The sequence below is a fragment of the Panthera onca genome, chromosome B4, assembly GCF_046562875.1.
Source record: "Panthera onca isolate mPanOnc1 chromosome B4, mPanOnc1 haplotype 2, whole genome shotgun sequence".
Taxonomy (NCBI): Eukaryota; Metazoa; Chordata; class Mammalia; order Carnivora; family Felidae; genus Panthera; species Panthera onca.
The window spans coordinates 129,938,323-129,954,945 of record NC_138345.1 but is presented as its reverse complement, the minus strand read 5'-3'; the positions used below and the strand labels follow the sequence as shown (position 1 = coordinate 129,954,945).

Below are 16,623 nucleotides of genomic sequence, written 5' to 3'. Positions count from 1 at the left end.
ATTAAAAAAAAAATCTGTACTGAGCTGATGCTCATAGCCATACTTCAGGACAATCAACTCTGGAGGTGGAAAATACCGGGAAGGGGGGAAGAGGGAAGAGACAGTGGAGACGCTAAGATCCTTGTCTGGAGGGGAGGAGGAGAGGGTAAGCGACAGAATGCAGTGAGAATCCAGGGAAAAGGAAAGGAACTCTGGGTAAGATGGTCTCAGCAAGAGTGAAGTCTCCCAGAGAAGGCGGAGGAGAGGGGAGGCTTCTGGGTTGAGTCGGTTGGCATGGAGAGGCTGGAAATGTGACCAGAGCTGGAAGTCAGGCGCACAGACAGGTTTGGCAAGACCCATGATGGTGGGAGTTCATCATTAGACGCTGAAAACAGGGAAACACATCAAGAATCCTGGGCAAGAGAACTATAGGTAATTTACATGTTTTCCATTTTTGTTTTTGTTTTTTTAAATATTTTGGAACTTAAAAATTTTTTTGACTTGGTATTGGGGCACCTGGGTGGTTCAGTCAATGGGGTGTCCAACCTGTCGGCTCAGGTCATGACTTTGCAATTCATGAGTTTGAGCCCTGCGTCGGGCTCTGTGATGACAGCTCGGAGCCTGGAGCCTGCTTTGGATTCTGTGTCTCCCTCTCTCTCTGCCCCTCCCCTGCTCATGCGCTCTCTCTCTCTCTCTCTCAAAATAAATGAATAAACTTTAAAAAAAAATAATGTTGACTGGGGTGCATGGGTGGCAAGGTCAGTAGAATATGTGACTCTTGATCTCAGGGCTGGGAGTTAGAGCCCTGTGTTGTGTACAGAGATTACTTACAAATAAAATCTTAAGAAAGTGCTGATTAAGAGAAAAAGACTGGAAAACACATGCAACAAAAAAATAGGCAAGTTAAATGTGATGAAAATAAAAGAACTGTGCCTTCGCATCTATGATCAGTAAAGTAAAAAGGCAACCCACAGAATGGGAGAAAATGATCTGATGTGGCATTGATATGCCGAACATACAGAGAACTCTTAAAACTCAACACCAAAAAACAAACCACCCAAGTCAAAAATGGGCTAATGAGGCATTAAGGAATCTCCTCCTGAAATCATTGTTTCACTATATGCTAACTAATTTGGATGTAAATTAAAAAAAATAAACAATAAAATTTTAAAAAATGGGCTAACAACTCAGTAGATCACAAATCAATAAATTTTACCTGCGTGGACCCAGAGTAACCACCAACCAGGTCGAGATATAGAACATTCCAGTACTCCGGAAGGCTCCCCCCTCACATTCACAAACTCTTCAAAGGGAACCTCCATCCCAGCTTCTGCCACTAGAGACTGATTTTGCCTGTATTATACGGCTTCTACTTTTTTTTTTTTTTTTTTTTGGTATCTAAACTCTTTCAAACAGTATGTCTGAGAGGTTCATTCACTTCACACAGAACAAAACAACAGCTTAAGTGAGCTATGTCACATACCATATAGTTTCTCCTTTTTAAAGTATACAATTCCAAAAGAAGTTGGCGTTGGGAGGGAGTCTGCCTGGCTCAGTTGGTAGAACATATGACTCCTGATCTCTGGGTTGTGAGTTCGAGCCCCACGTTAGGCGCAGAGCTTACTTAAAAATAAATAAGTAAACACATAAATACATAAAGTAGACAGTTCCGTAAGCTTTTAGCGTACTCACAGAGTCGCACAACCATCACCACAATCCAATTTTAGAACATTTTCGTTGCCTCAAAACAAAAACAAAAACAAAAACAAAAGAAAGCCCAACCCTCCTAGCCATTAGCACTAACTTCTCATTTCTTCCTTTCTTCCCAGCTTCGGCAACCACTAATCTGTTTTCTGTCTCTATCGATTCGCCTATCCTGGAAATTTCATAGACGCGAAATTACACAATATGTGTGCTTTTTTGTGACCGGCCACTTCGACCTGGCATAATGTTTTTAAGGATCACCCGTGTTGTAGCTCGTGTCAATATTTCATTCCTTTTTACACCTGACTCATATTCTATTGTACGAAGATGCCACATTTTGTTTATTCATTCATCAGTTCACATTTAAGTCTTTGTGTGTGGGTTTTTTTTTTAAGTCTTTGTGTTTTTTTAAAATTTTTTAAATGTTTATTTATTTTTGAGAGAGAGAGAGAGAGAGAGAGAGAGAGAGACAGAACATGAGCGGGGGAGGGGCAGAGAGAAAGGGAGACAGAAAACCCAAAGCAGGCTCCAGGCTCTGAGCTGTCAGCACAGAGCCTGACGCGGGGCTCGAACCTACAAGCCGTGAGATGATGACCTGAGCCAAAGTGGGACGCTTAACGGACTGAGCCACCCAGGCGCCCCAAGTCTTTGTGTTTTTTTATGTTAGCTCTAGTTTGTCCTTTTTCCTGTCTTTGTATCAGTCCACTGTATGGATACCCTCCATGTATTCATTTTACCATCCATATACTTTTCTCCTCTTGGTTTTTGGCTACTTTACATTGCTAAGAACATTTTTACACATGTTTGTTGGGCCCAAGCACTCATTTCTCTCGGGCATAGTATATACTGAAGAGTGGACTTGCTGGGGGCGCCTGGGCGGTTCAGTCCGTTAAGCGTCCGACTTCAGCTCAGGCGTGATCTCAGGATTCGTGGGTTCGAGCCCCGCCTCAGGCTCTGTGCTGACAGCCCAGAGCCTGCAGCCTGCTTTTGAGTCTGTGTCTCTCTCTCTCTCTGTCTGTCTCTGCCCCTCCTCCGCTCATGCTGTGTCTCTGTCTCTCTCAAAAATGAATAAACATTAAAAAGAGTGGACTTACTGGATCGTAGGGTATACATGTATATTCAACTTTAGTAGACACGGCCGAACATTTTCCCAAAGTGGTTGTAGAAACTTGCACTCACTCCCACAAGTAACTCTTGAGAGTCCAGGACCTCCCGTTCTTGCCAACATTTCGTACCTTCATTTGAGTCGTGCGGGTTGGGGGTTAGTGCTCTCTCATTGTGGTTTTAATTTGCATTCTGTTATAACTAATGATGCTTAGCACCTTTTTATTTGTTTCCTGGATAATTAGATATCCTCTTTCATATTAGTGGCCATTCAGATCTTTGCCCATTTAGGAACAAATTGGGTTGTGTGTCTTTTCTTTCTTATTTTTTTATGTGAACTCTGCCCCCCAACGTGAGGCTCAAACTCATAACCCCAAGATCAAGAGTCATGTGCTCTACCAGCTGAGCCAGCCAGATGCCCCATCTGTCTTTTTCTTAGCACAGATTTTTTTTTTTTGAGAGAGAGAGAGAGAGAGAGAGAGAGAGAGAATCTTAAGCAAGCTCTACTCCACACCCAGTGCAGAGCCCAATGCAGAGCTCAATCTCATGACCTTGAGATCATGACCTGAACTGAAATCAAGAGTTGGAAGCTTAACCAACTGAGCCACCCAGGCACCCCTAGATGTTCTTGATAAATTTGGAATACAGCTCCTTTGACATATATATTGTTATTATTTTCTCCCAGTCTGTGATTTGATTTTTCACTCTTTTTTAAATTTTATTTTTTGCTCTCTTTAATGTGTCTTTCGGTGAACAGATGTTCTTAATTTTAATTAAATTCAATCGAACGATCTTTTCTTATGGTTTATACTTTTTTGTCTTAAGACATTTTTGTCAGGGTGCCTGGGTGGCTCAGTTGGTTGGGCATCCTACTTTGGCTCAGGTCATGATCTCACAGCTCGTGAGTTCGAGCCCCGCGTCGGGCTCTGCGCTGACCGCTCGGAGCCTGGAGCCTGCTTTGGATCCTGTGTCTCCTTCTGTCTCTATTCCTCCCTCACTTGCACTCTGTCTCTCTCTCAAAAATAAAGATTAAATAAATAAATAAATAAATAAATTTTTGCCTATTTCAAGGTCATGGGGATATTCTCCTATGCTTTCTTCTGGAAGTTTTATTGTCTACTTTTCATATTTAGGCCTCTGATTCCTCCTGAACTATTTCCCTAAATGGTGTGAGGGTAGGGATCAAGATTCACGGTTCCACGGGTGGATATGCAATTGACCTGCACCGTTTACTAAAAAGACCATCTTTTCTTCATTTATTTTCAGTGGCAATTTTGTGATATCTCAGACAACCATGTATATATGTGGCCTTCTCCATTTTATTCAAATATGTATGTGTGTGTCTAAACATTTGAAGGAAACAAGGTTTGTTAATAGTTGCTATATTGTGGTGGTAAGTTTATGGGTGCTTTTAATTTTCTTGCTTTTTAATATTTTCTATACCAACCATAATACTATTTTAATTCTCAGACAATATAGATGAAATATTTTCCTAAAAAATTTTCAAGTGTAGATTCTATATCAAGGATGCAGTTTCTTGGGAGGCAGAGGAGGGGTTAGGCCAGATAGTGGGTGGGAGGGCTTCTTTATTCTTTTATTAAAAAAATTTTTTTAATGTGTATTATTTATTTTTTACATTTCATTATTATTATTAACATTTATTCATCTTTGAGAGACAGAGCGTGAGTGGGGGAGGAGCAGAGAGAGGGTGACAGAGAATCTGAAGCAGGCCCCGGGCTCCAAGCTGTCAGCACAGAGCCCGATGCGGGACTTGAACTCACTGACTGCGAGATCATGACCTGAGCCGAAGTCAGACACTTAACAGACTGAGCCAAGGAGGGCTTCTATAGTTAGCGAAGCATCTGGGCTAGTGGATGGGGATGAGAGAATTCAGGGCCTGGCCAACAGGCCCTTCTATTTGAGCGACCTCAGTTCCCTGGAGAGGGTGGTGCCAGGAGGCTGGGGCTATGAGGTAAATGGAAATGAACATTATCATTAATGCTCTATTGTAAGTGCATACTATTTAGCAATTTAGAAAACACCTTGAGGCGTGGGTCTCCTGTCTTCTCGCCAGCCATCCTTGGGACCAAGCAAGACTCAGTGACTATACCCATTTTACAGATAAGGAAACAGATGCTGAGTCCTGCTCAAGCATTCACTAAGGACCATTTTATGCCGGGCTTTGTGTTCGTTCCAGGTCCACAGAGACAAACAAGGCACAGCCCCTATGTGTCCTCAGGCAGCTTCCAGCGGGGGGCGGAGGAAACAGCCAGTAGACGGAGGGTTAAAATCCAGTGTGCAATGAGAGAGATAAGGGAAAGATGATGTGATGTGATTGTACAAAGGACACGCGTCCAAACTGGCCTGCAGGGTCGGGGAAGACATTTTAGAAGAGGTGACATCGAAGTGAGTCACTTTCTTCTACTTCGGATAAAATTATGCAAGTGATATGTGTGTTAGAAACACAGAGAAGCAAAAGAAAAAATCAGCCACAATCCTTCTATTAAGAGGTAACCCTTGGGGCACCTGGGTGGTTCAGTCAGTGAAGCCTCCAACTTGACTCAGGTCATGATCTCGCGGTTCGTGGGTTTGAGCCCCGCCTCGGGCTCTGTGCTGACAGCTCAGAGCCTGGAGCTGCTTCGGATTCTGTGTCTCCTTCTCTCTCTGTTCCTCCCCTCCTCACGCTCTGTCTCTCTCTCTCTCTCTCTCTCAAAAATAAACAAAGATTAAAAAGAAATTAAGAAAAAAAAGTGTCTGACTTCCACTCGGGTCATGATCTCATGGTTCGTGGGTTCGAGCCCCGCATCGGGCTCTGTGCTGACAGCTGACAGCTGTCAGCTTTGGTGCCTGGCTGGCCCAGTCGGTTGAGTGTCTGATTTCAGCTCATGTCATGATCCCATGACTTGTGAGTTTGAGCCCTGCGTTGGGCTCACTGCTGTTGGTTCAGAGCCTGCTTCAAGATCCTCTGTCCCTCTTGCTCTGTATCCCTCCCCTGCTCATACTCTATCCCTTAAAAATGAACATTTTTAAAATAAATAAATAAATAAAACATTAGAAAAAAGACATAGCCCTTATTTACACGTTATTATTCCTTTTAAGCCTCATTCTCTCTGAGAACACACACATGCACACACACACATTGGACAGACACACAAACACTGTGCAAAAATAAATGAGATCCTGCTATAACAACATTCTCTAACTTGCTTTTCTTTATTTAACATAGCTTAAATCAGTAATTACAAATCTAAATAAAATTTTAGTGTCTGAGTATTTTGCAAGATATGGATGCATCAACATTTATTCAATCTCTTATACATTTATTTTTAATACTTAGTAACTATAAACAATGTTGGAAAGAATACCTTTTATTATTTATTTATTGGAAAGAATACTTTTTAAACCACTGGCTGCATTTTTCTTTCTTCCTCTAAATTTTCTTCATGTTTATTTATTTTTGAGAGACAGAGAGAGAGAGAGAGAGAGAGAGAGAGAGACGGAGGGGCACAGAGAGAGGGAGACACAGAATCTGAAGCAGACTCCAAGCTTTGAGCTGTCAGCACAGAGCCCGATGCTGGACTCGGACTCAGGAACCGCAAGATCATGACCTGATCATGACCTTTTAATTAATTAATTAATTAATTTATTTATTTTGAGAGAGAGAGAGAGAGCCCCTGCTTGCAGGAGGGGCAAAGAGGCTCCATGCTGTCTGGACAGAGCCTGATTGGGGCTGACCCCACCAATGGTGAGATCATGACCTGAGCCAAAATCCAGAGATGGACACTTAACCCACGGAGCCACCCAGCGTCCCCCCTCCGCCCCTTTATTAAAATTTTATTTTTAAGTAATCTCTACACCTACCATGGGGCTTGAATTTATAACCTCAAGATCAAGAGTCTCACGCTCTACTGACTGTGCCAGCCAGATGCCCCTGTGCACTTTTCCAATTATTTTTTTACGGTGAATTTTCGGAGACAACTGATCGGTTTACTTTCCCGCCTATATCTCTAAACCTGTCTAAGAGTGGGTGTTTGTATCCTTTTATTATTTTTTTTAAAGTTTGTTAGGCGAAAAATGGCATCCCATGTTGTTCTGTCTGCATTTCTAATGACTCATTTTTTTTCATAATTAGTGGCCATTTATGTTTCTTCTTTCTTAGTTGCCCATTCCTTTTTTTGAACCATTTTTATTTTGGAGTACTTGGGGTTTGTTTGTTTTTTAATGTTTATTTTTGAGAGACAGAGAGAGAGAGAGAGAGAGAGCGAGCATGAGCAGGGGAGGGGCAGAGAGAGAGGGAGATAGAATCTGAAGCAGGCTCCAGGCTCTGAGCTGTCAGCACAGAGCCTGACTGGGGGCTCAAACTCACAGATTGGAGATCATGACCAAAGCCGACTTCAGCCACTTAAGCGACAGAGCCACCCAGGCGCCCCTAGAGTACTTGGGGGTTTTTCTTAATGACTGAGAAGAGCTCTTTGTATATTGTTGGTAGTAATTCTTAGGGTTGCATCATTTTTTTCCCTAGTGTTCTTTTGCCTTTACATCATAAATTTTTTCTGAAGTTACAATTTAATCATGATAGTATGAACATTCCAAAAGGAAAGAGTAATGAGAAATTTTCCCTCTTCGATATAAAATATATTATAAAGCTCCCATCATTAAAGTATTTTGGAACTAGCACAGAAAGGTCAATGGATACAACTCAGAAACAGGTCCCAGCATATATGTTAGAAAGGTGATGAATCAGTGGAGACAACGGTGTGTGGACAACTGGGCTTTTATGAAAATTGTTTTAGCTTTCCCCCTCATTCCACAACCAAACTGAATTCCAAATGGATTAAAAGATAAGTACAGGGGCGCCTGGGTGGCTCAGTTGGTTGAGCGTCCGACTTCGGCTCAGGTCATGATCTCGCTGTCTGTGAGTTCGAGCCCCACGACGGGCTCTGTGATGACAGCTCAGAGCCTGGAGCCTGTATCAGATGCTGTGTCTCCGTCTCTCTCTGCCCCTCCCCCACTGTCTCTCTTTGTCAATAATAAACATTTAAAAAAAAAGATAAGTACAATTTTTTTTTATTAAAAAAAAAATTTTAGTGGCCTCTACGTCCAACGTGGGGCTTGAACTCACAACCCCTAGATCAAGTCGCATGCTCTACCCACTAAGCCAGCCAGGCACCTCTAAAAAAATATTTTTTAATAACAAAGTTTTTATCCTCGTGTAGTGGGCAGTGACCAAAAAGAGCGGCGCTTTGCCTACCTGAGAAAAAGCGCACACACACACAAATTCGTAACAAAAATCTGAAAGGGAATGTGCCAATTAATGGCGTGAAGGTAAAGAGGCCTGGAAGTGCACCCCAAGAACCTGTCTGAGCCAAGATCCGGAGGCCAGAAGACCGCAGCGGGGTCTAAAGACAGGGTTAGGAATCGAACTCAGGGCACCCGCAGCGGATCCCGGGCTGAGTCCACGCCCGCCCCCACCCCCCCCACCCCCCACGCCACCATAATTATGTAAAATAGCACTTTTCCCATATATGGTACTTAATATCTGTTCTTCTGGTAGGAGGGCACGGGACCGGGAAAACAGCTCGAGGGGCGGGGTGTCAGAGTCCGGGACCTCCCCAGCCGGCTCCCGCCCTGCCTCGCCCGGCCGCGGCAATGCACCAAAATCCCTGCCCGAGCCCTCTGCGAGCCTCCTCCTCCTGATTGGACTCTCTCTGTGTCTATCCCCCCCCTGGAACCTGGCTGTTCGTCGGGCCCGCCCTAGGGGGCGGGGCTCCCGCCTAGGAAGCGCGGAGGAAGGTGGAGCGGGCGGCGGTGGGGACGGGTGAGGAGGCTGAATAACCACGCCTTTGGTCTCAGAGGCTCCTCTCACCCCCTTCCCACGGGCCAAGGTGTCTGTCCATCATAACCGAGGTCGCACTGGAGTGGGCGACGCAGCTCAGGGGGCGGAGTCGTGCTCCAGGCTCCGCCCCGGAGCCGGCGCCGGGCTGGAATAGGCGGGCGGCTGCTAGGGCGGGGCGGGAAGGCGGCGAGGAGCCGAGCTGGGTGCGGTGAGGCGCGCAGATCACCGCGGTTCCCGGGAAGGGTACGGAAGGCTGAGCGAGACTGACCTCCTGCAGCTCCCGCCTCGCGCGCTCGCCCCCACCCCCGCCGTCGCCCGAGCGCTCGAGAAAGCCCTTTCGGGAGAAGCAGCGCCCGTTCCCCGGCGCAGATCCAGGTTCAGGTGAGCGAGCCCCACCGGCCGGTCCCGCCCCGGGCGGGGGCGGTGGCGACGGGACGCGCGGCGTCTGGGGCCAGCGGGCCGACGTGTGGCTCTCGGCCTCCGCGCGGCCGGCGACCGGCGCGAGCGGGCGCGAACGCCGCGGGGCCCGGCCGGGGCACCGCATCCTTCCGGGAGGGGCCCCGGGACCCCTGCGCGACGCTCGGGGACGGCGCCGCTGGAGGCGAGGCCTCGGGAGCCGGGAAGGCTGCGGGGCCGGCGCTCCCCGGAAACCCTCCGCCCCTCCCCCTGCCAGGCGCCCTGCCCCGGCGGGGCACCGGGAGCCTCGACCTCCCCCTGCCGCCGGGGCACGCGCGCCCCGCCCTCGCCTCGCCAAGTGCCCGAGTTGGGCAAACTTTTTAACCCCTTCCGGGGAGCCGCTGTCCCTGGACCCGGACGGGTGAGCCGAGCTGGGGGGCTTGGGGCAGCGGCTCCTTTGGAAGTTTTCCAGGCGTTCTCGCCACGGAGGTAACGGGCAGGCGGGGACCGTTTGGCAGCTGTCAGGGCGTCCTCCTGAGTCAGACTCGGACTGTCCTGCTGTAGACATTGCGCTCGGCTCAGTTTCCGCCCTCCGCTCCCGACTTCCTCATTCGCCCGGCTGCGATCGGTCGGGCGGAGGAGGGGGACCGGGAGAGGTGCGGGCGGGTGCGTGGGCACCGCGGATCTGCGGGGGCCGGACGAGGCAGGAAAGACTACCCCCCTCCTCTACAGCCCCTCAGCCGTTGGCTTCTGACTTCCGCTACCCCGGAGAGAAAGGCCCAGGAATGCCCGCAGCCATCTGCGCCCGCCCGGGAGCGCACCTGATTCCACCGCACCTGGGGGCCGCCCCACGCGGGCGGGGGCGGGGAGCCGGGCCCTGCGCCTTTAGGACCGGCCCGGGGCTGTTGCATCGTCCCTGCTTGGGCCAAGAGTCGGGGTCTTTGCCCAAGAGTCGGGGTCTTTGCCCTCCCTCCCCCACTTCTCTGTACTGGGGGCCTCACTCCACCCTGTCCAGGGGCCACGGCGGGGGTGGGGGGCAGACTGCACCCCCGCATCCCTGCAGAGAGCCCAGTCGTTTATAACAAATTCCCGGACAAGGTGGCCGGCTGCCTGGATTTGGGGGCAGGGTGAGGGCCCAGCTGCAGTCTGTGGCCCCACCCAACCGGTGTGGGGAGAAAGATTCCCGGGAAATCCCAGGTCTTGGCAGGTCGTGGAGACAGGCGGCTCTCTTTGCTGGGCAGTTGAGAGGCCCGGCAGCTTCTCGGTTCACTGCATCCTTTTCTGGGTTTAACAGGATTTCAGAGTAACTGTTGAGTAACTGTTGAAGGGGAAGAGAGCAGCAGCTCCTTCCTGCAGCACTGTGGCCATTTCTGACTCCTCCGATACCTGCCTCATAACCTCACCTGGTGGTTTATTCCCCTTTTGGTAAGGAGGGAGGTTGCTTTAAGGCCTGTTTAGACAATCACCCGATTAATATTAGTCAGTTTATATACAAGGCTGCTAGATGCATGGGGGAGGGTACATAGATGTGTAATTGAGCAAATATTTAACTGCCTGCTGTGTGCCAAGGACTCTGCCAGGTGGTGGGGGGTGTGAGGTTGAGTAAGACCTGGCCCCTGCCCTCGGGCACTTAGGGAGAGCCGAGACAAATCTGTAGATGACATGGCCCTCAGAAAGGTACTGTGAGTCATGGGGACTAGGAGAAAGGAGCCAGTCCACTCTGCTGACATCCCAGAGGCTCCTGGAGGAGACCTCTGCCCTCCAGGGGTTTACAGTCCTCAAGGGGAAATAGCATCTGATTGACTGAAATACAAAGGCAGCCTGTGATGAGTGTCCCAAGCACACCAGAGACAAAGGATTCGAGGAATACCAAGAGGGAGCACTTCTGTCTGGAGCTAGGGGGACAAGGAGGGAGGCTGGCCCCGGAAGAGGGAGCCCGCTGCAGGGCTGCAGGCTGGGCAAACTGAGGCAAGCCCTCAGTGTTGGAAAGCGAGGCCTCCTATTAGTGCGTAATTGAGCAATCAAGAGATTGCTTAGTGTAATTTGAGAGTCACTGTGCCCCCCACTTGGCTGCAGGGTGACACCAAAATGCTCTGGGCAGATCCAGGTGCCTGGATTGATTGGCAGGCTCTGTTCTGGGAAGGGCAGCTGGAGAGGGACATTCTGTGGGGCTGCTTACCTGGGGGGCACATGAAGGTCCAGGAGAGAGAGGATCAGGGTCCTGGCTTTCTGTTTGTTTTGTTTTTGTTTTTGTTTTTTAATTTTAAACTCTTTAACCTAAGGGGTTGGAGATAGGAGAACTTCCCTCTTGCAGGATGAAGGACGCATGTGAATCACAGGCTGCCTCTTGCCTGTTCTTGCTCCAGAAAAAACAAAACAAGGATCTGTTAGCTTTTTAGAAGGAGCAAAGCACACTCAGAAAATGCAGCATTGTTGTGCGGCCTGGTAGGGTATTGCTAGAAACCAGACTAGCTGTGTTTTCTTCACTTCCTCTTCTAGCTAATCCTTCAATAAAGTGCTTAAGACAGCCCTTACCAGCTTGACATCTTTATTTCAAAAGGAGAGGAGGGGTTGGCTGTTGTTTTCCCCTGAGCCTGGCCTTACCCTTCTCTTGAAGGGGGAGAAAGAAACCCAAAGCAAAGGGGAAAAAAAAAAAAAAATCCATGCCTTGACAGCTTCCTCCCCAGCATCATGTTCCAAAAATATTTAGAATAACAAAATCTGTGTGTCGTCTTAATTAAACAAACGTCCTAATTTGCTGAGCATAAAACAGCATCTCTGCCCGCAGGGGCAGGAAGTGCATTTTCCCTTTGTGCAGCCCCAGAGAGTCACTGCCTCTCCGCCTTAACCCTTGGCGCGCTGAACTTCTGGGCTCAAGGCCTCTGGTGACAACAGAACGGAGTCCCGGCTGCCCCCTGGGGAGTGGTGGTGCTCCTGTGGCTTACAGAGTCCCATTCTTAGATCTGGGAAGAGTGGGGGCGTGAGCTTTGGAGCTAGGCAGAGTTCAGATCCTCACCCTGCCATTTAATTAGGTTTATGACCTTGGGCAAGTCGCATAACCTCCCTGCGTCTCAGTGTCCTTATCTGTAATATGGGAATGAGTACCTACCCTGAAGGACTAGATGTGAGAACTAAAAGAAATAAGGTGTGTAAAGGGCCTCATACATAGTGGCTATTTAAGTTTTTAAAAAAAAATATGTAAACGGCTGGTCTCACCTCCCTGGGTCCTCAGGTGAGGAAACAAGGAAGGGAAGGGTAGATGGTTTTCCTGGCTCCTTCCTGCTCAGTGCTCTTCCTGCTTTCTAAAAATGTGTGTGTGTGTGTGTGTGTGTGTGTGTGTGTGTGTGTGCGCGCGTGCATGCGCGCGCCTTGTGGACTGTAAAGCCCAGGTGGGTCTGGGACCTACCCGCTGATGCTTTTGGATGCCCTTGGTAATGAGCTTGTGCTGCGTAGCCTGGTTTCAGGACTCTGGCCCAGGCACAAGGTGTGTAAACCATCTGCGATTTTAGTTCTAAAACATGGTTTCTTGTGATCTAGGAAGTCTAGGGTACAGCCAAGGGGTGACATGGAGAGAGCACAGGACTCAAGGGCCTTGAGATCTGCCTTCTGGCTCTGGTCGGAGGAAAACTTGATTTTGATAGAAAGGGCCCTAACATCCTACAAAGACATCATGCTAGTTTATCCAGTTTATGTGCCCACCTATGAAACACAAGAGTGCCTGGGAAACTGGAAGATTCAGTAATCTTAATTTCTCAGAGATGCCCCAAGTGTTTAGAGCACAGCCTCATGCCCTACTGATGGGAGTGTAAGTTTTAACAACCCTCTTTTTAAAAGTACTTTGGCAGTGTCTGCAAAGCATAGTCCCTCTGACTAATTTCCAGGAGCTCAACCCACAGAAAAACTCAAATATGCAAAAGGAAATGTCGGAGCATATTCTTTACAGTATTGTCATTAAAAAAAAAGAAGAAGAAGAAGGAAGCAAACTGTCCATCAAAAGGGTCAATTAATCATGGCACAGTGGGGATCCTTGTCGCCCTTAGAAGAATGAGGCTGATCTGTACGTAGTCACAGGGCGTGCTCTCCAAGATACGTTGCAAATGGGAAAAACTAGGTGCATAGCAGGATATATGGTGCTCCTTTTTTTTTTTTTTTTTTTTTGGGGAAAACATAGTATGTCACTTGGGCTCTGCATGGAAAGATTCTGAGATGCTGGCAATAGTGGCTGCCTCCAGAAAGGGAAGGAGGCCCAGGAAATGAGCATTACTCTTCAGTAAATGGCTTTTGGGTTTTATTACGTGTCAATATAAGGGGATCTTATGGCCATTCTTGTAGGTTTCCGCTTCAAAGTGCATTGCTTTAGACTCCAAATTTCATATTGAGTGTCTATTGTGTGCACGGAAGGAGGAAGGATCCTAGAAATGCAATGGCTTGCTCTCATGGCTGGAACATTTTGGGTCTTGTTTTCTTCCCCTGTGATGTCATATTGCCAGAGTAACCCCTCAAACGAACGCCTATTCTGATCCACTCCCTCGTGTGCTGGGAAATGATAGATGATGGCTTTTTCTTTGTATGAGAAAAGGAAGCTCGCAGTGTGTGTCTGGAAAGTATTTGGGGGATACCCTTTTGCCGGGCTTCCCATGATTCCCCTGGCTCCACATCACACGTGGTTCTTTCCTGGGGAGCCCACTCTGACCATTGGGCGAAACCAGACCTTTATTCACTTGGATTTTCTTCTTTTTTTAAGTTTTTTATATTTCTTTTTGAGAGAGAGAGAGAGGGAGGGGAGGGGCAGAGAGAGAGGGAGACACAGAATCCGAAGCAGGCTCCAGGCTCTGAGCTGTCAGCACAGAGCCCAACACGGGGCTTGAACTCAGAAGCCATGAGATCATGACCTGAGCCGGACGAAGTCGGATGCTGAACTGACTGAGCCACCCAGGCGCCCCCAGATTCTCTTCTTTTTTATTTTTAATTTTTAAAATTTTTTTTAAGTTTATTTATTTTTGAGACAGAGAGAGACAGAGCATGAACGGGGGAGGGTCAGAGAGAGAGGGAGACACAGAATCAGAAGCAGGCTCCAGGCTCTGAGCCATCAGCCCAGAGCCCGACGCGGGGCTCGAACTCATGCGCGGGGCTCGAACTCACGGACCGCGAGATCGTGACCTGAGCTGAAGTCGGACGCTTAACCGACTGAGCCACCCAGGCGCCCCTCTTCTTTTTTAAAGTTGGAGTCACTGCAGCCACTAGCGTTCCCCTTCCCACGCTGTCCCCAGTTGTCCCTCAGACTTCTGGGTTTTTAATGCATTAATAACAGTGGAAAAGCCCAAATTCTTGAGAAAATGTGATCAAAAGGGGTGTTTTGAATTGGAGGGCCCTGATCCCCTTCTCAAGAGAGACTGTCTTAGCCTTGGATGACGTGGGTACTGGAGAAGCCACCAGCTCTGCTCACCGCTGAGTTGGCTTTTTTTTTTTCCTGTGGCGCAGCCAGCCGAAGACCCCCCATCGGGGTCTCGGACGGGCCTGTGTCCCTGCCAGGCAGCCTCTGGGCCTCCTGGAGGAATGGCATGAGTCACACATGAGCACACAGAATGAGCCTGGGTCTAAAGTGGGCCTGCCACCACATGGCAGATGGTTTGAAGGCTGGAGGCTGGCTGGGATCTCCCCCGCCCCAGTCCCTACCTCCCCACCTCCCCACCTCCCCACTTCCCCACCTCCCCACTTCCCCACCGTACATTTGGGAAGCCTGAGGGGAGCTGCCCTCTTGCACCTGATGTGTGTCCTTTTAAAAAGTAACTTAGGAGGGCTTCTGTTGGCATTTCTCAGGCCCCATTCTGCCCTCTAGGTGGTTCAGCACCCAGAATGGGACACAGCACACGCCTGGGGCAGGTGGGCCCAGGGGAGGCTCTCGGATGGCCTTTGGCTGAGGGCGAGGCCTTCTGGGGAGTGTCTGCAGCGGCCTTCAGCGGCTCTCTTCACCTCCAGTCTCTCCACCAGGAACCCTCCCCTCTGGCTGAGGGAGCCTCGCCTTGCTGGGCCTTCCGGAAGTTGCCACCAAAGGGTGTGGCTTCCTGCTGAGGCAGGTTGGGCTGCGGCCTGGAGGGAAGAGGAAGGTGTAGCTTGTCTCCCCAGCCCTCACTTGCTTCCTTGGTGCCTCTAAGGACCTCACAGGTCCTTACAGTCCTTCTTTCCCAGAAGAACAGGCCCCCCACCCCGGGGAGCTTTCTCTCACCTCCGTGGACATTCCCATTTTGGGAACTTATCACCTTCAAGACTTCTCCCTTTTCACTTGAACTGTAATTCCCAGTGTCGCCCTGCCCCAAAGGAAAATGAACAGCAATAAAACCCTCCCTGCTGAATTTACCTAGAATTAAAGAGTGTCTGAGCTGGATGGACAGTCACCCCACCTCCACCCCCCACCCCCACTAGAGGGGGGAGCGATTTACCCCAGCTCTTTCTTGCAAGGCGGTGGGAAGCTTTGGCTCCTGGTTTCCCTCAGAATCACTTAGCCTCCTTTAAGAGTGTTTTCAAAGTGTTATCTTCCCTTTCTTGGCCTTTATGCACTGTTTAGCCAAGGAACACACACTTAGCCCCTTTAATCTGTCCTCAGGAGTTTATTCTTCCACACCCTTCATCCTTTTCTTCTGGTGGGGAGGGGCACTATGGTTAAGAAATCGGGTGGGAAGTATTCTCGGTTTCTCTGAACTTCTTCCAGCTGGACAGGGCCCCTTCAGCTGAAAGCTTGCACGGCCCAGAAATCAATATTTCACATGGGGGAGCGCCAGGCCGCAGGGTGGGCCATTCGGACGGCCACACTGGCTCTCCGCTGCCTGTTCGCAGGTCCTCATTTCTAGTCATTTCTAGTCATTTAAGCACTGAGCTGATCGGTTTCTTGTCTTTTCAGTAGAAGCCCGTGGTGGAGGGAGCAAAACAAGGGCTTTGGGATCAGGCAGAGCTGGGACCAGACCCCCGCCTGTGCTCCAGCTGTTAGACTGTGGCCTCAGTTTCCCCACCTGCAACACGGAGATGCCTGTTTTTTTCAGGCTTGTAATTACATGTAAAGATAAGTGAACTGGTCCAGTTCTTTCCTTCCCCTTCCTTCTTCCTCCTTTTTCATGGTCTCACCAATATCATCTGTCCTCCGTGGGCAGTAGGAGATGTGTGGTCAGATTTTAAAGATTTTAAATGTGTCTGACAAGTCTGTCCCTCGATAACAAAATGTGAAGGTGAAGAAGGCTGAGGAACCTGCCAGAAGATCTCCTGGGTCGGATGCTGAGGTTTTCAGGGTCTCAACCTTTGCAGCCTTCTTACCACACAGTACAGTTCATCTTGGCACATGGATCTGAGCTGGGTTAGGGATCTTAGCTGGGTTCAGCATTTTTTAAAAAGGGCGTTATAAAAGCAGGAGAGGCCCCTTTATTTAGAGTTGCCTGTGTTCAAAAGCCACTGCACTTCCTGTGTTTTGCATGAAGTCACTGGGCTGGAGAAGGAGCTTCCTGTCTGATAAACATAAAGACAGGCATTGGAACTGGTTGGGGGTGACTTAATCTAACTGGTCTGGGATGGGGGAGAAGATCCTGGAACCCACCGGACTGAGGACCTGGAGGTCA

General features: G+C 49.0%; 1 protein-coding gene across 1 annotated transcript in view; it reads left to right on the top strand.

The window, feature by feature from the left end:
• The first annotated feature begins 8,790 nt into the window (after positions 1–8,790).
• MYH9 (myosin heavy chain 9) overlaps positions 8,791–16,623 on the top strand; it is a 92,386-nt gene continuing 84,553 nt past the window's right edge. The window contains exon 1 of the mRNA XM_078449482.2: positions 8,791–9,004. The gene's annotated coding sequence lies outside the window, so the exon portion shown is untranslated. The remainder of the gene's footprint in view (positions 9,005–16,623) is intronic.